Raw genomic sequence first — 20,656 nt, 5'->3', positions numbered from 1 at the left:
GGGGTCCCTTCCCACCCCACCATGCCGTGACTGGTCCCTGCAAGGTCCCGTGGGTGTCGGGCTGGGCGTGCAGGGTGCCGGGGCTGCTCGGGAAGTCGCCGCGGTTTCTGTGTTTCCGTGCTCACGGAGCAGCACCAGCCCACGTTTGTCCCTGGTCAAACACCTGCCCTGGGGCTCGGGGGCTCTGTGGGCAGCCAGGGGACGGCACAGGGGATGGCAGGAGGGAGCTGCTCTGTGCTCAGAGCTGCCTCTTCCCCTGAGGTGTTTGGGGCAGGTTTTTGGGGTGGGTTTTGTGAGGAGCCGGGGCACAGTCAGGACACATCCTGCCCTTCCCAAGGTGCTCCTGGAGCTGGTTCCTGGTGGGAGAAGCTGGAGTGGACCTGCAGACCAGGGCAGGGCTCTCGGGGCTCCTCCCGCTGCTGTCCCAGCCCTGTCCTGGCTTAGGTTCTGGCTCTCCTGGTGGCACCTATCCGTGTCTCCGTGTCGCTCCGTCGTGCGTGGCCGTGGCCCAGTGACTCAGCGTTTGACTCAGCGGGGTTCTGGGAACATCCAGCAAAATCCCAACGGTGGAAAAGCCCCCGGGGCTGACAGCAGTGCTGGAGCTGTTTGCCGGGTCAATATTTGCACAGGGAAAGAGAGGCTGGGAATGGCCCTGCCACGTGCAGAGCTGCTCCCAGCCACGTGCCCGGTGCTGGGAAAGGTGGGGAGGTGAGAGGGGACAAATCCAGGGAGCTGCTTCAGGGCTGGAGCCCCTCAGCTCCCAGGGATCCAGGCTGGGAGAGCTGGGGGGGCTCACCTGGACAGGGAAAGGCTCCAGGGAGAGCTTCCAGCACATTCCAGGGCCACAAGGGGCTCCAGGAGAGCTGCAGAGGGGCTGGGGACAAGGGACAGAGGGACAGGACACAGGGAACGGCTTCCCACTGCCACAGGGCAGGGCTGCATGGGACATTGGGACATTGGGAATTCCAGCTGTGGCTGCCCCTGGATCCCTGGAATGGCCAAGGCCAGGCTGGACACTGGGGCTGGAGCAGCCGGGGACAGCGGGAGGTGTCCCTGCCATGGCAGGGGTGGCCCTGGGGGGCTCTGGGGTCCCTTCCCACCCAAACCATTCCAGGATTCCCTGATTCCATGTCAGTCCCCCTCCCGCTGTCCCCCACAGCCTCCAGCTGCATCCCCTGGCCTGGGAACGGCGGCTCCTCTGATCCCAGCTGCTCCATCCCTCCTCCTCTCCTTCCCTTTGAACTCCTGCCCGGGGGGAACAGCTCAGTGCCTGCGGGTCCCACCCACAGTGACAGTGACCGGCTCAGAGCTGTCCCCGGGCAGTGCCAGGGCTGGGCCTGAGCTCCTGCAGCTCCACCGAGGGGGGTTGTGCACGGGGAGAGATTCATCTTGGAGTCACGGAGCTGTTTAGGTTGGAAAAGCCCTCAGAGCTCTTCCAGTCCGACCATTCCCAGCACTGCCATGTCCCCAGGTGCCACCTCCGCATGGATTTTAAATCCCTGCGTGGATGGAGACCCCACCACTGCCCTGGGTAGCTCATTGCAATGCCTGACCACCTTTTCCCCGGAGGAATTTTCCCTCAAATCCCATTTAAACCTCCCCTGGCCCAGCCTGAGGCCATTCCCTCTCCTCCTGTCCCTGTCCCCTGGCGGCACAGCCCGACCCCCCGGCTGTCCCCTCCTGGCAGGGACTTGTGCAGAGCCACCAGGTCCCCCCTGAGCCTCCTTTTCTCCAGGCTCAGCCCCTTGCCCAGCTCCCTCAGCCCCTCCTGGGGCTCCAGACCCTTCCCAGTCCCGTTCCCTGCACACCCCTGGCTGTTCCTCCTTTTCCACGTTGTTGTTTTGGGATGTGGGGTGGGTCAGGCTGGGCCTGGAGCAGCTCCCGAGCAGGGGAACCGGAGATGCAGCTCTGGGCTGCTCATTTCTCCCCCTTCAGACTCATCCTCGTGTCCAGCTGGGTTTCCTTGCCGCAATTCCCCGCCGCTGCTGTGAGCAGGGCGGGCGGCCGGCGTTCCCTGGGGTGTGCCAGTCCCTGTTTTGGGGAGGAGGCTGAGGGTGGCGTGGGCACGCTGCCCCAACCCGGCTGTTGTCCCCACATCCTCGCCCATATTTAGTTTGCTGCCAGTGAGGGTTGAACGCTTTTCCCTCTGGTCTCTCTCACACCCCAGCTCGTGTTTTTCCCTGAATTTCCTCGCGGCCAATTCCCGCTCCCGGCGCTGGGCTGGGGCAGCAGCTGCGGTTTTATGGGCGCTGAGAACACAAACCAACCCCACCTGGCAGGTGTCCTGGAGCCCAGGGCGGAGGAGTTCACCCCGGAATCCCCGTTGGTTCGGCTCCCTGCGACACCCGGGGGGGGATTGGCCGGGATCTCAGGACCTTTTCTCCCTCCTCCGGTGCCTCCAGGGCTGCCCCGCTCCTCCTGTGGCTCCGGAGCTCTTGACCACGAAATAAACGAAATAAACACCGCTGCTGTGGCCAGGGAGAGCCTGGCGGCCTCGGGGCAGGGAATTCCTGCTCCTGGGAATGAGCCCGTTATCTGCAGCGTGCTTGGCCCTTCTGGGGGGGCGGCTGGTGCCAGGGGAGCCCTGCAGGGTTTGGGGTGGTGGGACCCTCTGAGAGGGTCCTTGGGGACTGCTGGGACCCTTTAGGGGGGTTCGGGGACTGGTGGGACCCTGTGGGGTGATTTGGGGGCTGCTGGGATCCTCTGAGAGGGTTCTTGGGGACTGCTGGGACCCTTTAGGGGGGTTTGGGGACTGCTGGGACCCTGTGGAAGAGTTTGGGGACTGGTGGGACCCTGTGGAAGGATTTAGGGGATGGTGGGACTCTGTGGGAGGATTTAGTGACAGTTGGGACCCTGTGGTAGGATTTCGGGGCTGGTGGGACCCTGTGGAAGGGACTGGGGCCCGCTTTAGGGGCCGGCAGTGGCTGGGGGTCGTGGAGAGCAGCAGTGAGGACCCTGCCTCTCCCTTCCTCCCGCACCAATTCCAGAGGGTTTTGTTTATGGAGTGGCTCCCGGTGCCACGTGTCCCCTGGCAGGGAGCAGCCGCACAGCCTCGCACGTTGTTTTTGCGTTTTCAAAGCACGTCGTTGTCGTGTGTCTGAGCTGTTTGGTGGCGATGTGGCAGCAGCAGGGGCTTTTTTTTTTTCGGGCAGGAAGAGCCGAGCGTGGTGCGTGGCGCAGCCGAGGTGTTTCTGCGGGGAGCTGCAGGAAATGCAGCAAAGCAGCTTCTCCTCGGCTCTGCTGCACCTTCCTGCCTCGGCTGGGGCTCTGCTGATGGCCCAGATAAGGCCACTTGAGTCTTGTCACTGTCACTGTCGCAGCCTCCCCGCGGCAGCCGGGCTGGTCTGATCAGCCTCTGATCCCAGCCCGGGTGCTCCGAGGGCTGGGACAGTGACCTCCTGCACGTTGTCCCTCCCAAACCTCGCAGAGCTCCTCTCCAGGAGCTGGGGAAGGGTCTGGAGCCCCAGGAGGGGCTGAGGGAGCTGGGCAAGGGGCTGAGCCTGGAGAAAAGGAGGCTCAGGGGGGACCTGGTGGCTCTGCACAAGTCCCTGCCAGGAGGGGACAGCCGGGGGGTCGGGCTGTGCCGCCAGGGGACAGGGACAGGAGCAGAGGGAACGGCCTCGGGGAGGCTCAGGGTGGGTTTTTGGGAATTCCCTCCTGCGCAGCCCTGGGGACACCTGGGGCCAGGGGTCCCTGGTGGCCTTGGCAGCGCTGGGAATGGTTGAACCCGATGCCATTCCACGGCAAACAATTCCCTGATTCCCAGTCAGCTCTGCTCCAAAGCTGCTCTTTCCTGTGGGAAGAGCCCCTGGGCTGGTTCTGGGGCCTTGCCCTGGTGTTTGGTGCTGCTGAGGCACCTGCACTCCCAGCCCTGCGGCCAGTTCCCGTCAGGATGCCCGGCCAGGCGTTGGGAAGTGCCAGCAACCACGGGCAGGTAACGCCACCACCGTGTCCTCGCTGTCCCCCTGCGGGGCTCTGGGGTCACAGCCGCAGCTGTGGGGACGCGGCTCCGCTGTCCCTCTAACCCAGCAGCTCTGTCAGGGCCAGCCGAGGACAATGGGTGGCTTCAGCCTCAGCAGGAACGCGCCACGGGCTCGGTTTGGGGCGGGCAGAGCTGTGGCTGTGCTGGCTTCCCTCGGCATGAGCCCAGGGAGCGGCAGCTGGGCTCCCTCGGGACAGGAATAGGGATTGGAAAGGACAGGGATAAGCTCCTGGATGGGATCAAGGTGAGCTCAGGGACCTGTATTTAAAGGGACCCCGACAGGTTGGGTCAGGCCTTTTACCTACAGCGTCTGTTTTTCAGACCTGGAGTGAAGGATGTGTTCTCGTTTTTGTTTTCTTCTAAGAAACTCGGCCTGGGTTCTTGGGTAAAAGCAGTCTCGGAATGCCGAGAGGGCCAAACAGGGAAATTGCCTGGTGTGATTCCTCCCTGGAGCAGGCATTCCTGCAGGAATTGACTCTCAGCTCCCCCTGGGGCTGTGGCAGGTGTTCCCAGGGGTGGGAATTCCTGCAGGGATGTGTGGAAAGCGCAGGAAGGTGGTTTCCTACAGCTCCCAGATCCTGGTGGGATCTGCCCTGCTCCCAGGGACAGGAGGAGAGGGAACGGCCTCAGGGATGGACAGCAGGAGGGATTTCCTCCTGGGAAGGGTGGTCCAGCCCTCAGCACTCTCGCAGGCGGGAATTTCTCCCCGATATCCCATCCAGCTCCAGCTGGCAGTGGAATTCCCTCTTGTCCCTCTCGGGGAAGCACAGCAGGGGGACAGTTGCACTGCAGGCAGCCCCGGGTGTCGCCTGCCCCAGCAGGGTGGGGCTGTCCTGGGGGATTTCTCTGCCATTAAACCTCTCCTTCCTCCTTCCCTCTCCGAGTTCCTCTCGGCTCTCCTGACTCAGAGCCGTGTTTTCACTTCACCTTTTCTCTCCCCCCCGGTTTGGATGGGCCTCTGGGCCACGTTCAGAGCCTGCTTTGCTCCTGTCACACACGATCTGCATCCGCATTCTTCCCACTCTCCGTGGCAGCCCTGTTTTCCCTTTCTCCTCCCAAAAACGGCAGTGGGGTCACCTCGCCATCGTTATTAACACAGACGGAATGTGGGTTTTCTTCTGGATTCTCCCTCTGACCCGAGGTTTTCTTGGCAGCTCCGGTTTTACTCGAGGGCCTTTCACAAGCGTTGGATCTCTTTGGGAATTCCATCGAGGATGTTGGGATTTTGGGCTTTTGGTTAGTGTTGGTGCAGAACTCGAAGTGTTGGGATTTTTGGAGTTTTGTTTAGTGCTGGGGCAGAACTCGAGGTGTTGGGATTTTTGGACTTTTGTTTAATGCTGGTGCAGAACTCAAGGTGTTGGGATTTTTGTTCAGTGCTGCTGCTGAACTCGAGGTGTTGGGATTTTTGTTTAGTGCTGCTGCAGAACTCGAGGTGTTGGGATTTTTGTTTAGGGCTGGTGCAGAACTCGAGGTGTTGGGATTTTTGTTTAGTGCTGCTGCAGAACTCGAGGTGTTGGGATTTTTGTTTAGGGCTGGTGCAGAACTCGAGGTGTTGGGACTTTTGGTTAATGCTGGTGCAGAACTCGAGGTGTTGGGATTTTTGGTTAATGCTGGTGCAGAACTCGAGGTTTGCCATGTTGGGGATCCAGGTGTGGTTTCAAGGAGCAGCTCCAAGAGCTGCTGGAGCTCCTTCTTTCATCCCCTGGATCCCTGGGGATGGGGACGCTGGGGCTGGGCTGGGGACACTGGGAGGTGTCCCTGCCATAACCCACTGGGTAAACTTCGAGGTCCCTTCCCACCCAACCCATGCCAGGACTCCCCGACTGCAATCTTGGCCTTTCCAGGGGAAGTTTTTCCCCCAAGAAAAAGCATCCCCTCTTTCCCCAAGGCCCTTCCCGAGCATCCCCGAGCCGTGCCCGGCGTTCTCCGGGCCGGGAGGGATGCAGGCGGCGGCGGGCCAGGCAGGAGGAATGTGATCCGTCATCCCCGGCACGCGGGGATGAATCGGCAGCCCCAGAAACGCGGCGATCCGGCCCGGAGCCTGCCGGGCTGAAGTCATGAGACAGGCACACAGGGCTCGGGATGCTCTGAGTCACGCCGGCAGAAATCTGTGCGCAGGGGGAGCGGGCGGGAGCTGTGGAGCCCATGGCGGGCACGGCGCTGGGGCGTGGGGAGAGGAGCGGGGCCGGGGCCAGCTCCCCCGGGTGCCATCTGCTGCCTCGTCACCGCTGAAGGGGAAATTGTCCCCCGCGCCTCGTGCGCCCGCCGCGGCTGCGAGTCCGCGGCCGGGGGAGGGGCTGGGGGTCTCCTCTCCGTGGGGACAGGGGATGGGGCTGCGGGGGTGTGGGGCCTGCAGGGATGTGGGGCTGGGGGGGGATGGGACCTGCAGGGATGTGGGGCTGGGGATGGGATGTGGGGCAGGAGATGGGATGGGACCTGCAGGGATGTGGGCTGGAGGTGGGATGTGGGGCAGGATGTGTCTGTAGGGATGTGGGGCTGGGGGGGGATGGGACCTGCAGGGATGTGGGGCTGGGGGTGGGATGTGGGGCAGGAGATGGGATGTGGGGCTGGAGACGGGATGGGTCTGCAGGGATGTGGGGCAGGAGGTGGGATGGGTCTGCAGGGATGTGGGGCTGGAGGGTGGGATGGGACCTGCAGGGATGTGGGCTGGAGGTGGGATGTGGGGCAGGAGATGGGATGTTCCTGCAGGGATGTGGGGCTGGGATGTGGGGCAGGATGTGCCTGCAGGGATGTGGGCTGACGTCCTGACCGAGGAGGCAGTTCCAGTTCGGACGGTGAAGTTGCGGTCCGTGTCCCAGCGGGAGCACCGGGCACAGCTCCAGGAGCATCCGTACCCTTGTGGAGTTACAAAACCCCACAGAAACCCCCGAACCAACCAGCCCCACCTGCCCCAAAGCCGCCCCAGTTTGTCCCGGTGTTGTCAGCCCGTGGAACTGGACACATCCCCGTGGAGGATTTGATCCCAAATTCCCGGGATTGCTGGGAATGCTGCGGGGCAGAGCAGCTGGCGGCACAGCTGGCACGGCGGCGAGGGATGGATGGGGACAGCACAGAATTCCCAGGGTGGGAAGGGAGGGAAGGGGACGTGTCCTGCCCCGGAGCCGGGGGTGAGGAGGGACCTGTGGCTCCCTGGGGACTTGCTGGCATGTCCTGGGGGAGCTGTCCCAGCCCGGGCAAGGCTGCTGTGGGATTTGCAGCTCCTGTGCCAGATGGAGACTGCCAGGCTCCAAGTAAATCCCGGGATTTGTCAGGGTTTCCTGGCTGAGACGGGGCTGGAGGTGCTGCTGGGGTGGGGATGGAGACAGAGGGAGGGAGCCTGGCTGGGCTCAGCCCTGCACAGGGACCCCCAGGAGGGGACAGGACCCTGCCGTGGTCACAGAGTGTCCCCAGAGCCCCCCAGGGCCACCCCTGCCATGGCAGGGACACCTCCCACTGTCCCCGGCTGCTCCAGCCCCAGTGTCCAGCCTGGCCTTGGCCATTCCAGGGATCCAGGGGCAGCCACAGCTGCTCTGGCAATCCCAGCCCAGTGCTGAGGGCTGGGTGATGTTGTTCAGGCACAGGGGGAGCTCACCTGGCCGTGTCTGTACCTGTGAGGAGCTCACCTGGCCGTGTTTGTACCTGTGAGGAGCTCACCTGAGCGCAGCTGCTCCACCTGCCCCCCCCCCCTCCCCCCCCCCCATGTGTTCCTGTGCTCCGTTGGGTGTTTTTAGTTCAATCATGGAATTGTTTGGGGTGGAAAATCCCTCGGAGCCTGTCGAGTCCAACCATTCCCCAGCACTGCCGAGGCCACCACTGCCACGTCCCCAAGTGCCACCTCCACAGGGATTTTAAATCCCGACAGGGATGGAGACTCCACGACTGTCCTGGGCAGTTCCTGAGCTGAACACCCTTTCCTTTGGGGAAATTCCTGCTGGTGTCCACCCTGAGCCTCCCCTGGGATAAATCCTCCTGCGCCAGGCTGGAGGGAGAGGCTGGGAGTGTTCACCTGGAGAGGGAAATGCTCCAAGGGGAGCTTCCAGCACATTCCAGGGCCCAAAGGGGCTCCAGGAGAGCTGCAGGGGGGCTGGGGACAAGGCCTGCAGGGACAGGACACGGGGAATGGCTTCCCTCTCGCTGCCACGATAATTCCTGAAATCATTGCTGTGGGGTTATTGCCCGTTGTTTTCCTTGGCTCCGCTGCCTCATCCCAGCCCGTGAGGGCTTTGGGGTTCACGGAGTTTTCCAAGTGCCGGGGAGGCTGGAAGGGAGTGCCAGCAAAAGGGGGACAAGGTGGGAATGTCGCCGTGCAGCACCCCAAAGGCAAAATCCCGTCTCCCGGCCCTGGCTTGGGGCTAAAGGAGGATGAGGAGGGAGCTCTGCAGGAGCAGGGAGAGTCAGGAGCTGCTCACAGCCCTTGGAGCTTTTCCCAGAAATGTTTGGTGGGAAGTGTGGGCTCTTCTCCCCAGGTCTGGAGTGAGGGAATGGGATGTGCTGGGCTCGTCCCAGCTCTTGCTGCAGTTTGGGATGGGAGGGAAGGAGGGAATGGGGATGTGGTGGGCTCATCCCAGCTCCCACTGCAGTTTGGGATGGGAGGGAAGGAGGGAATGGGGATGTGGTGGGCTCATCCCAGCTCCTGCTGCAGTTTGGGATGGGAGGAAGGAGGGAATGGGGATGTGGTGGGCTCATCCCAGCTCCCACTGCAGTTTGGGATGGGAGGGAAGGAGGGAATGGGGATGTGGTGGGCTCATCCCAGCTCCTGCTGCAGTTTGGAATGGGAGGAAGGAGGGAATGGGGATGTGGTGGGCTCATCCCAGCTCCCACTGCAGTTTGGGATGGGAGGGAAGGAGGGAATGGGGATGTGGTGGGCTCATCCCAGCTCCTGCTGCAGTTTGGGATGGGAGGAAGGAGGGAGTGTGGAGGCGCTGGGCTCATGCAGCACATTCCCCGTGCTCCTTGTCTCATTCTGGACAGACTGGAGTAGGTTTTGGGGCGTTTTTCCCACTTCCCAGCTGAAGCAGGTATTCCTGTCCGGAACCTCCGTGTCCCCCCTCCCTCTGGTGTCCACCAGCACACGGGGCAGTGCCTCTGTCCCGAGCCACCTCACCCCCAAATCCTCTTGGCACTGCTCTTTGCCCAGATGAGTGTTTTTGGGATCAGTGGCGTGTCCCTGTTCCCTGTGCGCTCACACCAGGAGAGCTCCGTGTTCCCAGCAGTCCCAGGCAGGCCTGGGATGTGTCCGTGAGCTTTATCCAGCCCTGGATTTATCCCAGCCCCGTGTGCCCACGCAGGGATTATACCGAGGGCCTGTCTGGCGCTGGGAATGTCGCTCCTGCTCCGGGATGGGATCCTGTCCTTCCTCCCCTGAGCTCTGTGTGTCCAAAACAGCCTCAAGCCTTAATCCATGTCCAAGTTTGGAATGTTTGTGGCGTGTTTGCCCGATTTTCTGGCCGCTACCCGGGGGTTTGGGGTGGTTTTTTTCCTGGGCCTGGTGTGTCTGGAACCAGCTGTGCTGCTGAAATCCCCGCGGGGACGGGGTCAGCACGGCCATCACTCAATATTCCTGAAAATCCAAGTGGGACAGGAAGCTGACGTTGGAGAAAATGTTTGAATTTTCGCTGTTTCTGTCGAATTTATCCTTAATTCCCCTTTTTTTTTTTTTTTTGTATTTTTCAATAGTTCGTTGCTCATTTTTCCCTGACCTTTACCCCAGGTCTGACTTGGTTTTACCGCTCGCTCGTGTGTCTTCTCGATGGTTTGGGCTTGTTTATTTTATTGTTGAACTCTTCCAGGGTTGTTTTGGTTTCTTTTCTTTTGTCCAGCTTGGTAAATCCCAAGATGTTTTTCCTGCCTTGGGCTGAACGGGGGGTCAGTCACTTGTCGAGGGTTTGGAAAAACCTAAACCTACGCCAGAGATGGGATTTATTGGAGTCAAATCCCAAGTGTTTGTTTGTTTTATTTTTTTTTCTTTGCTGGGAAATCAGGGTTTTGCTGTGGGGGAAGTGAAGCTGTTGGGGGCAGAGGGGTGAGCACCTGGGACAGCGGGAGGTGTCCCTGCCATGGCAGGGGTGGCCCTGGAGGGGCTTTGGCGTCCCTTCCCATCCAAACCATCCCAGGATTCCCTGATTCTCTGTTTTGCTGGCAGAGCAGCAGCGGAGATGAGTGTTTGCTCTCTCAGGTCTGAGCTGTCGTTGCAAGGCTGGAAGCTCCACGGGTGGAATGTGCCAGGCGCAATCCGTGAGGAGCCCTCCTGCTCCAGCTGGGTTCTCCTCCACAGCGTGGGGAATTCATCCTGCCGACTCCAGGGAGCCTTGCCTGCCTTCCTCAGGGTCAGAGCGATCCAGGGATTTCAGTGCAGTTCTTTTGGGGAAGTGGAGGGATTTTTAGGCTGCTGGAGGTGGCGGAGCTGCTCAGGTCACATGGAACCCCTTCCAGCCCTGTCCTCTGCTCCCCAGCATCCCTTCCTGAGGGCCCAGCCCCTGCCCGCCTCTGTTGGCTCTGGGTGGAGGAGCAGAGCTGTGTTTCCTTCTGGGAAGGATCCCATGAAACTGTTTCCCTGCCCTTCCCATCAAACAGAGCCTCTGCCCCTGGCCCAGCTGTGGGTGTGCCTTGGGGTCACGGAGTCCTGGAATGGTTTGGGTGGGAAGGGACCCCAGGGCCACCCCTGCCATGGCAGGGACGCCTCCCACTGTCCCAGGCTGCTCCAATCCTTCCTTGGCCATTCCAGGGATCCAGGGGCAGCCCCAGCTGCTCTGGCAATCCCAGCCCAGCCAGGAATTCCTTCCCAAAATCCCACCCAAATCTCCCCTTTCCCAGTGGGAAGCCATTCCCTGTGTCCTGTCCCATCCCTCGTCCCCAGCCCCTCTCCACTTGGCAAACTCTGTTCTCCGGGAACTTGAACTAACGGGGGGAATTCCAAGTCGTGTTTCGTATTGATTTCTTCCCCATATCCCACCTAAACGTCCCCTGCTCAGCTCAGACCCCTGGGACAAGCTGGGAAGGGCCCGGGGTCGCCGGTCCCGGTTGTGGCACAGCCGGAGCCCCGCAGTGTCAGCAGCAGCTCCAGGGACAGGCGTGCAGGTGACACCTGCAATCCTGGGACACCCTGAGCTGTAGGGCCCCACAGGGCTCGTGGGTGCAGCCCCTGGCCCTGCACACACACCCCAACAATCCCAGCCGGGCCCATTCCCTTCCCTCACTCAGCTCTGTGACCACCTTGGGACTCACCCCAGCCTGTCCCGGATAATCCATGTGGGGGGTGAGGTGGGTCTGGGGGGCCTGGGTGGTGGTGGGGTGCACTGGGAGCAGTAGCAGGAGCTGCTGGGAACGTGCTAATCCCGCTAATCCCCCGGCTGGGCTCGGAGCTGGCAGCACTCCCTGCTGCTTCCATCCCCATCTCCCTGCTCATTCCCAAGGATTAGAGGTGAGGAGCTGCTCCAGGTCGCTGGGGCAGGGCTGGCACCGTGGCTGGACCCTCTGGGCTTGTGTGCCAGGGGTTTGGGGGCAGCAGGGGTTGGCATTCCCGAGGCTGGGCAGAGCAGGGCTCCCCTCCAGGCTGTGGGGTCAGGCTGAGCCAGCGCTGGGTGCTCCATGGGAGCTGGACCTGCTTCAGAAAATTCCCTGCTTCCTTGGGAAATGCCCATGAGGAAGCTGAGGGCTCCAGGGCAGGCTCATTTCCCCATCGCAGAGCAGTCTGTGGTCGGTGGGGTTTCGGTTCCTCTCGGCTTCAGCCTGTTCCTCCCGCTGCCCCAGCAGAGTGAGATCCCTGCTGAGGGCCGTCCCTCGTGGAGGGGATCCCCTCCTGCAGCGCAGATCCTGTGAGGAGAGGCCCAGGGAGCTGGGCAAGGGGCTGAGCCTGGAGAAAAGGAGGCTCAGGGGGGACCTGGTGGCTCTGCACAAGTCCCTGCCAGGAGGGGACAGCCGGGGGGTCGGGCTGTGCCGCCAGGGGACAGGGACAGGAGCAGAGGGAACGGCCTCAGGCTGGGCCAGGGGAGGTTCAGATGGGATTGGAGGGAAAATTCCTCTGTGGAAAAGGTGGTCAGGCGCTGGAAGGAGCTGCCCAGGGCGGCGGTGGGGTCTCCATCCCTGCAGGGATTTAAAATCCATGCGGAGGTGGCGCTTGGGGACAGGCTCAGTGGCGTTTTCGGGGAATTCTCGAGCTTCCCATATTGATGGGACATCTCCTCCCATTTCAGTCCTGGTGGCTCTGGCACTGCTGAGGCCCCTGTGGAACCTGACCCAATTCCCACTCCTCCATTCCTACCCTGTCATTCCTGCCATTGTCCTTCCCTGCAAGAGCCACGCTCTGGGACATCTCTGGCCCCTGTGTGGGACACAGGGAACAAAAAGCTCCTTCTGCCCTCGTGGGAGATGTTGATGCTGGCAGAGGCTGGGTGGAAACGATCCCTGCAGGGTCGAGACCAGCGGAGGCAGGGCTTGGATGGTTCCCTGTGCCCTGGCAGGACGGAGCAGGGAGGGACGTGGGCACCCACGTGTGAGGAGGAGCAGCCCTGGCTGGGGTTTGGGGTTGGGGTTTCCCTCTGGCCTTGGCTGCCCTGCAGGGATTGCCCAGCACAGACAGCGCCGGGGCTGGCACTGAGGCCTTTTGTCCTGGAGCTTGGAGCTGCTCCGTGCCTGGGGCTGGATCCTGTCCCACTGTCCCTCCGCGTCCCTTGGGGGGACAGCTCTGCTCTGGAGCCGGGCTGGGAGAGCTGGGAGTGCCCAGCCTGGAGAGGGGAAGGCTCCAGGGAAACCTCAGGAGCTCCAGGAGAGCTGCAGAGGGGCTGGGGACAAGGGACAGAGGGACAGGACACAGGGAATGGCTTCCCACTGCCACAGGGCAGGGCTGCATGAGACATTGGGACATTGGGAATTGGGAATTCCAACTGTGGCTGCCCCTGGATCCCTGGAATGGCCAAGGCCAGGCTGGACACTGGGGCTGGAGCAGCCTGGGACAGCGGGAGGTGTCCCTGCCATGGCAGGGGTGGCCCTGGACGGGCTCTGGGGTCCCTTCCATCCCAAACCATTTCGTAATTCCCACATGTTCTTCCCACAGGGGAAGGGCAGGAGGGGCCACGGGAGCAGCCGGGGCTGCTTTTAGGCCATGAGTAAATGTTGGCTGCCCCATAATTATCACCCGGGGTGCCAGTGGAGCTGGGAATGGCTCCCCAGGGAAGCAGCTGGAATTTGGCATCAGGTAAAAATAGCAGAGGTTCATCCCCAAAACGCTTTTTGCAGCTCTGACCACGGGATCCTCTTCCCCAGGGAACTGAGCCACAGAGCCCACCCAGCTCCAGGTCATGGAATCAGGGAATCCTGGGATGGTTTGGGTGGGGAGGGACCCCAGAGCCCCCCAGGGCCACCCCTGCCATGGCAGGGACACCTCCCACTGTCCCGGCTGCTCCAGCCCCAGTGTCCAACCTGGCCTTGGCCATTCCAGGGATCCAGGGGCAGCCACAGCTGGAATTCCCAATGTCCCACGCAGCCCTGCCCTGTGGCAGTGGGAAGCCATTCCCTGTGTCCTGTCCCTCTGTCCCTTGTCCCCAGCCCCTCCGCAGCTCTCCTGGAGCCCCTCCTGGACATTCCCCCCCCCCCCCCCAGCCGGGTGTCCCTGTCCCCTGGCTGCTCTTGGTAGAATCCCCGAGGATCTGACATCCAAAGGGACCTTCAGGGGTCCCCTGGGATCCCTTAAAGCAGCTCCTGGGCCCTCACAGCATCCAGTTTTCCTGGAGGGCTCCTCCGGAGGGCCCCCCCAGCTCGTGCCCCGTGTGGCTGGTGGTGTGAGGCACTTCGGGGTGCTCTGAGGGGCTGCGGGGCCGTGTCCCCCCGGGATTTATGGAAACCCCCAGCTGCAGCCCCCGGGGGAGCCGTGGCGGCTGCGGGCCTGGGCTCGGAAGCAGGCGGGGTTTTTTAATTGAATTACTTCCTCTCGTGCTTTAATGTTTCCAAAGATAAACACAGCTCTCCCTTGGAACGGGGTCAGGGCACAGCCGGGCTCTACCCGGGCTGCGCCGAGCTCGCTCCCAGCCCCAGCTTGGTGTGGGAATGGTGGGAATCTCCTGGCATCTCCAGCCCGGGCTGCTCCCTCTTCCCCCACCATTCCCGGATCCCTGGATCTTCCCTGACCCCTGGGGCTCGTGCTGTGTGTGTGTGGGCAGGACCCAAGCGCACCTTCCTGCGGGGTCTGGGGCGGTGGGAGAGCGGAGAACTCCACATTCCACAGGCTCCTGGGGTTTTCTGTGCCCGGGGTTTGCAGAGTCCCCGATTCCTGGCAGTCTGCACGCCCGGGTCCTGGCAGGGCCCAGGGGGAGATGCTGCTCTCTCCATTTGGATTTGGATTGAGAGGGAAATGTTTGGATTGAGAGGGGTTCGGGAGAGGTTTTTGAGGAATAATGACATCCCGGCACAGGAGCGGTGCGAGCCAGAGCGGGGGGGATCAGGGCTGACCCCTCCTCACCCGCCTCACTTCATCTTCCTACCAACAGCCCTCGGCAGTGAGGCTCTTCCTGAGCTCCCCAAAGCATCCCTGAATTCCACAGGGAATGAGAGCTGTGCTCCATGGAGGTGCTGTGCTGGGAGTGCCCCGGGCACTGCCACCCCCCAGTGCTGCTCCAGGATGTTGTAACTGGGAGTGAGTGACCCCAGCCTGGGGCGGGGGGGTGTTTGCCTCCCGTGGGAAGCGTTCCGTGGCTGGATGGGGTTTTTCCAGCCTGGAATTGCATGCAGACAGTTTGCTTCCTCACCCAGCTCCGTGTCCCGGGCTGTGGCTGATCTGTATCTTCCTCTGGGTGATCCTTATTTTCCCTGTGTCCAGCAGGTCAAGCGCACCCTCAGACATCACCCAGCTGACCGTTAAACACGGAATGAGGTGGTCATTCCAAAGTTTTTCCCCTTTTGTTTTTTCTTAGCTGCGCTCAGGACAGGAATTGCTGTTCTGGGTGTGACTTTGGGGAGACTTTTGCCCTAAATCCCCTCCAAATCCCTTTGGCCGAGCCAGAGGTGTCCCTGTCACGCTGCTCCTGCAGTCTGGGAAGGGCTTTGTCATCCCAAGCTCCTTGTCCCATGGAATTGCCCTAAAGCATGGAGAGAGTGATGATGTTATTATTCTTTGGGATTTTGCTTGTCCCCTTCTGGGGGGCACAGCAGCCATGCCACAAGGAGGGAGGGAGGGAGGGGACACCGGGGGTCCAGTGAGTGCCGCTTCAGGAAGAATTTCTCCATGGGATGGGGAGCTTTGGAGTGCCCATCCCTGGAGGTGTCCAGGGAATTCCTGGAGGTGGCACTGAGGGCTCTGGGCTGGGGACGAGGTGGGCATGGGGCACAGCTGGCACTGGATGGGCTGGGATGGGCTTTTCCAGCCTCAGGGGTTTGGGGATTGGCACAGGGAGCTGCCAGCACCTGCCCTTGGTGTCCCATGCCATGCTGGTGGCCAGCAGTGGGGACAGGGCTGGCCCTGGGCAGGGTGGGCTCTCCCGGCCACCCCCAGCCCCACAAACGGCCCCTTTGTTCCCTCCATAGAAAAGCCATTCTCCGTGCCCCCGGCGGGGACACGTCACGGGGACAGAGGCCCCTTTGTCCCCCAGCAGACACTCGGGTCTTGTTCTGGGTGGGCTTGGGGGCGGGGGCTGCAGGGCCGGGATGGGATGGCTCATCCCTGTCTGTGCCTCCTCCCTGCCCTTTGGGAGGGAGGAGCTGGGGGCCGGGGCTGGAATAGCCCAGCTCCCCACTCAGGTGGTGATTCCTGGTGGACACAGGGGTGGAGGATGGGGCTGGTTGTCCTCAGGTTGGTGTGACACGTCCAAGAATCATGGAATGGTTTGGTGGGAAGGGACCTTAAAGGCCATCCAGTGCCACCCCTGCCATGGCAGGGTCACCTCCCACTGTCCCAGAGTGCCCAGTGTCCCTACAGGGGCTCCAGGAGAGCTGCAGAGGGGCTGGGGACAAGGGACAGAGGGACAGGACACAGGGAATGGCTTCCCACTGCCACAGGGCAGGGCTGGGTGGGACATTGGGACATTGGGAATTGCTGCCCGGGCTGGAATTGCCAGAGCAGCTGTGGCTGCCCCTGGATCCCTGGAATGGCCAAGGCCAGGCTGGACACTGGGGCTGGAGCAGCCTGGGACAGTGGGAGGTGTCCCTGCCATGGCAGGGGTGGCCCTGGGGGGCTCTGGGGTCCCTTCCCACCCAAACCAGTCTGGGATTGTGGTACAGGTGTGGGAAAGGGGATGCAGCTCCTGCACGTGACTGGAGGGGCGACAGGAGGTGGTCACAGGGGCTTGGGGATGGGATGAGTGTCCCCTGGTGTCACACACAGCCCATGGCTGGGAGCCGTGGGTGCCCTGGCAGCCTCAGCCCCGGGCCGTGTTCCCACGGGCTTTTCCTGCCCCCGGAGCTTCCTGCCCGGTGCCGGTGCCATGCGGGGCAGGTGCTGCAGCCTGGCCTGGCCTGGGCCCAGCTCTGCATCCTGGGAAAGTCCAGGGGGAGCTGCCGGAGCCCCGGTGCCAGCCTTTGATCCCCAGTGGCCCCCCTGGTTTGTCCCAGCAGCTGGACGGGGCAGGTTTGCTCCTCGGGCCCTGGTTCCGGCCCACCTGGGCTGGCAGTGGCTGCTGGTGCCAAATCCTGCCGGCTCCGTGGGCGTGGGAACGTCCTGCACGGGGCTCCCCTGGGGACAGGGTGTTTTCTTCTGACACCATGGGGTCAGGCAGGTTGGAAGAGCCCTCCCAGATCACTGAATCCAAGCATTCCCAGCACTGCCGAGGCCACCCCTGACCCTGTCCCCAAGTGCCACCTCCACAGGGGTTGAAATCCCTGCAGGGTTGAGGACTGCACTGTGCCGAGGCAGCACAGCCCTTTCCAGGAGGGAATTCCCCAAAATCCACCCTGAGCCTCCCCGAGGCCGTTCCCTCTGCTCCTGTCCCTGTCCCCTGGCGGCACAGCCCGACCCCCCGGCTGTCCCCTCCTGGCAGGGACTTGTGCAGAGCCACCAGGTCCCCCCTGAGCCTCCTTTTCTCCAGGCTCAGCCCCTTGCCCAGCTCCCTCAGCCCCTCCTGGGGCTCCAGACCCTTCCCAGCCCCGTTCCCTGCACACGCTCCGGCCCCTCCAGGGCTCTCCAGAGCTGTCCCCACTATTCCAGGGGATCCCTCAGGAGGGCCAGCACAGGGGACAGTCCCTGCCCGGGGCTGTGCCCACCCTGGGGTGCCACAGCCCAGGGCCCATCAGCCTCCTGCCCCCCTGGGCTCACCTTCCAGGCTCTGCCAACCCTGCAGTGCCCTCCCTGCCCTGCCTGTGTCCTGTGGCCGGGGCAGGAGCCACCGCTCCGTGCACAGGTAGGACAGAGCGTGGCTGGAGGATCAGGGAATCCCCGAGTTGTTTGGGTGGGAAGGGACCCCGGAGCCCCCCAGGGCCACCCCTGCCATGGCAGGGACACCTCCCAGTGTCCCAGGTGCTCCCAGCCCCAGTGTCCAGCCTGGCCCAGGCCACTGCCAGGGCTCCAGGGGGGTGCCCTGAGCTCCAACACTGAGCTGTGTTGTCCGAGCTTTGTGTTGCCCTGGATGATTTCATCCCGAGTTTCCGAGGTTCAGGGCTGTGGGAGTCGTGTCCCAGCCTGCAGAGGAGCCGTTCCTTGGGGCTGGCCAGGCCAGAGGTCCCGTGCCGGTGGTGAAACACCTTCAGTCACCTGCAGGGTGTTGGCTGTGAGGGCTGGGACAGGGCTTCTTCCAAACAAGCTCCTTTGCCTCAAACCCCCGTGACAATTCCCTTTCTCCTCTCTCCGTCGCATCCAGCTCCTCAGGAAAGGGCTGGAGGAGCTGCTGCAGGGCTGGGAGACCATATGGCTGCCCCAGAGCAGGGCCTGGCCGTGGGGCCGGCATGGGCTGGGGCTGCCCTGCTCCACCTGTCAATCCCCCGGGGTTTTTCCAGGGAAGGTGGACACGACGTCCTGCAGGCTCTGGGAACCTTCCCGGCCCGGGAGACAGAAGCCTGTGCAGGGCTGAGGCCCATCTCCTGCCGTCCCAGCCTTTCGGGGACAGTGGCAGCGAGGGACGGCGCTGGCGTGTCCCTGACCCCTGTCCCGACTCTTCCCGGCACTGTCCCGCCGTGCCAGCGCTCCCGGCCGGGGTCATGCCGTGCCGTGCCTCGGCCCCGTGTTTCACTGCGGCCTTATTTAGGATTTCCTGTGTCACAACAACATCCCGTGACCTTCCCAGCGCGGCCGGGCTCCCGGAGGTGTCCCCAGCCCCACAGGAAGGACGGAGGGGCAGCAGCTGCCTGCGGGCCGAGGTTCACGGGCACACCTGCGTTCCCAGGGAGCTCCAGCTCCTCAGCTGGGCCGGCAGCAGAATGGACGGAGCAGGTCCAGCTCTCCCAGGCGGGAAGGGACGCGCCGATGCCGCAGCCCGACGCGGAGCTGAATGGTGGGAGAGCTGGGGTCAGCTCAGGGAAGTGTCCGGGAGCCCTGAGTCAGGCTGTTGGTGACAGCCCCTAAAATCAGGAGGTGCCTGCCCTTCGGCAGCTGGCTGCAGGATGGCAGCTCCTGTCTCTGGGAGAACCCCAGCAGTGGAGGTTCCCGTTGTTCTCCACAGCCCTGGGAAGGGTTTTTGTTTGTGCTGAGGAGGATGAGCCTGAGACCCTCCCAGTGCCGGGCTGAGCCCACAGGGGAGGGGGACCCTGCCCCTGTGCCCAGGTGAGGCCCCACCTGCAGAGCTGCCCCAGCCCCGGGCACACGGCAGCAGCACCTGGAGCTGCTGGAGAGTCCAGAGAGGCCCCGGAGCTGCTCCAGGGCTGGAGCCCCTCAGCTCCCAGGGATCCAGGCTGGGAGAGCTGGGGGGGCTCACCCAGACAGGGAAAGGCTCCAGGGAGAGCTTCCAGCACATTCCAGGGCCACAAGGGGCTCCAGGAGAGCTGCAGAGGGGCTGGGGACAAGGGACAGAGGGACAGGACACAGGGAACGGCTTCCCACTGCCACAGGGCAGGGCTGCGTGGGACATTGGGAATTGCTGCCCGGGCTGGAATTGCCAGAGCAGCTGTGGCTGCCCCTGGATCCCTGGAATGTCCAAGGAAGGACTGGAGCAGCCTGGGACAGTGGGAGGTGTCCCTGCCATGGCAGGGGTGGCCCTGGGGGGGCTCTGGGGTCCCTTCCCACTCAAACCATCCCAGGATTTTGTGCTCTTGTATTCGTTTCCCTTTAACTGAGACTGTTCCAGTGAAGCCGTGGCAGGGCTGGATGTGGAGGGCACAGCTTGGAGCTGTCAGAGCTGTAATCCTGACGTGGGGATCTCAAGGGATTTTCCTGTCTGGAAGTTGAGCCAAGCCCTTGGCACTGGGAGGGAGGGAGCAGCCTTTGCCCAGGGCTGGGAGCACTCGGAGGGACGTGGTGACAGAGCAGGGACGTGGTGGCAGAGCAGGGCTGTGGTGACAGAGCAGGGACGTGGTGGCAGAGCAGGGCTGTGGTGGCAGAGCAGGGACGTGGTGACAGAGCAGGGCTGTGGTGACAGAGCAGGGACGTGGTGACAGAGCAGGGCTGTGGTGTTGGAGCACGCAGCCAGGCAGGCTCTGGTTGACCCAATCCCTGTTGTCCCAATCCCTGTGGATGTTTGGTGCCCAGTTTGGCTCCAGCCTTTCCATTTTGGGCTCGGGGCTATAAATGGCCCCTTTCCCTCTCCTGGTCCTGCTAAATCCAGCTGTGGCTGGTGAGTGGGGACCCTGGGGACACGTCTGGCCTCCCAGAATAGCCCTTCCCTGGTGCTCCTCCTGCTTTCCCAGCCCCATTCCATGGCCAGGACCCGGCTCCCGGGATGGGACAGACCTTGGGTGGTCCCTGGGAATGTGACAATCCCTCAGCACCTCTGGAAGGAGCTGAGATTTGCCCCCTGTCCCCATCACAGGGCTGCCTGCCTTCGTGGCTGGGCCAGAATCCTCGGGATTTGTGATTCCCAGCTGGATCCAGGAGCAGCTCTGTGTGTGGAGGGATGTGGGAACCCTTCCCTTCACAGGGTCTGGGGCAGGAGCAGTTGGTGCCACCGTCACCTCGGGCTGTCCCAGAGCTGAGGCAATGCCCGCGCGCCCTGCTGAGCCTTGTCCAGGCTGTCCGTTGGGAAACAGCAGGATTTGGGGTCTGGAATGGTGTGGGCTGTGGGGCAGGTGAGGGTTTGGGATGCTCCATAAAGCCCCGGGAAACAGGAGCTGTCAGGAACCCAAAAGCAAATCCCGGGCAGGGCTGTTTGGGGCAAGGCCAGCGGGGGGATGAGGAGCAGGGAGCGCAGCTCAGAGTGGGGAGTGCTGTCCGTGTTGGGATCCCAGGGAAGGAAATTCTGCCTGGAGAGGGATGAGGAGCAGGGAACGCAGCTCAGAATGGGGAGTGCTGTCAGTGTTGGGATCCCAGGGAACGCAGCTCAGAATGGGGAGTGCTGTCCGTGTTGGGATCCCAGGGAACGCAGCTCAGAATGGGGAGTGCTGTCCGTGTTGGGATCCCAGGGAACGCAGCTCAGAATGGGGAGTGCTGTCCGTGTTGGGATCCCAGGGAAGGAAGTTCTGCCTGGAGAGGGATGAGGAGCAGGGAACGCAGCTCAGAGTGGGAGTGCTGTCCATGTTGGGATCCCAGGGAGGGAAGTTCTGCCTGGAGAGGGACCAGAGCTGCTGCTCCAGTGCCGTTCCCACCTCCAGCGAAGTCTCTGGGATGTG

At 62.7% G+C, this 20,656-nt stretch overlaps 1 protein-coding gene across 1 annotated transcript in view; it reads left to right on the top strand.

Annotated features, from left to right (window-relative positions):
* Positions 1–20,656, top strand: part of SBF1 (SET binding factor 1) — a 65,106-nt gene that overhangs the window by 5,267 nt on the left and 39,183 nt on the right. The gene's annotated exons all lie outside the window — the stretch shown is intronic.

Source organism: Chamaea fasciata, unplaced genomic scaffold (assembly GCF_029207755.1).
Source record: "Chamaea fasciata isolate MVZ Bird 193981 ecotype frontalis unplaced genomic scaffold, bChaFas1.0.hap1 SCAF_5, whole genome shotgun sequence".
Lineage (NCBI taxonomy): Eukaryota > Metazoa > Chordata > Aves > Passeriformes > Sylviidae > Chamaea > Chamaea fasciata.
The sequence above is the reverse complement of the archived record's forward strand: the minus strand, read 5'-3'. Positions and strand labels throughout refer to the sequence as shown.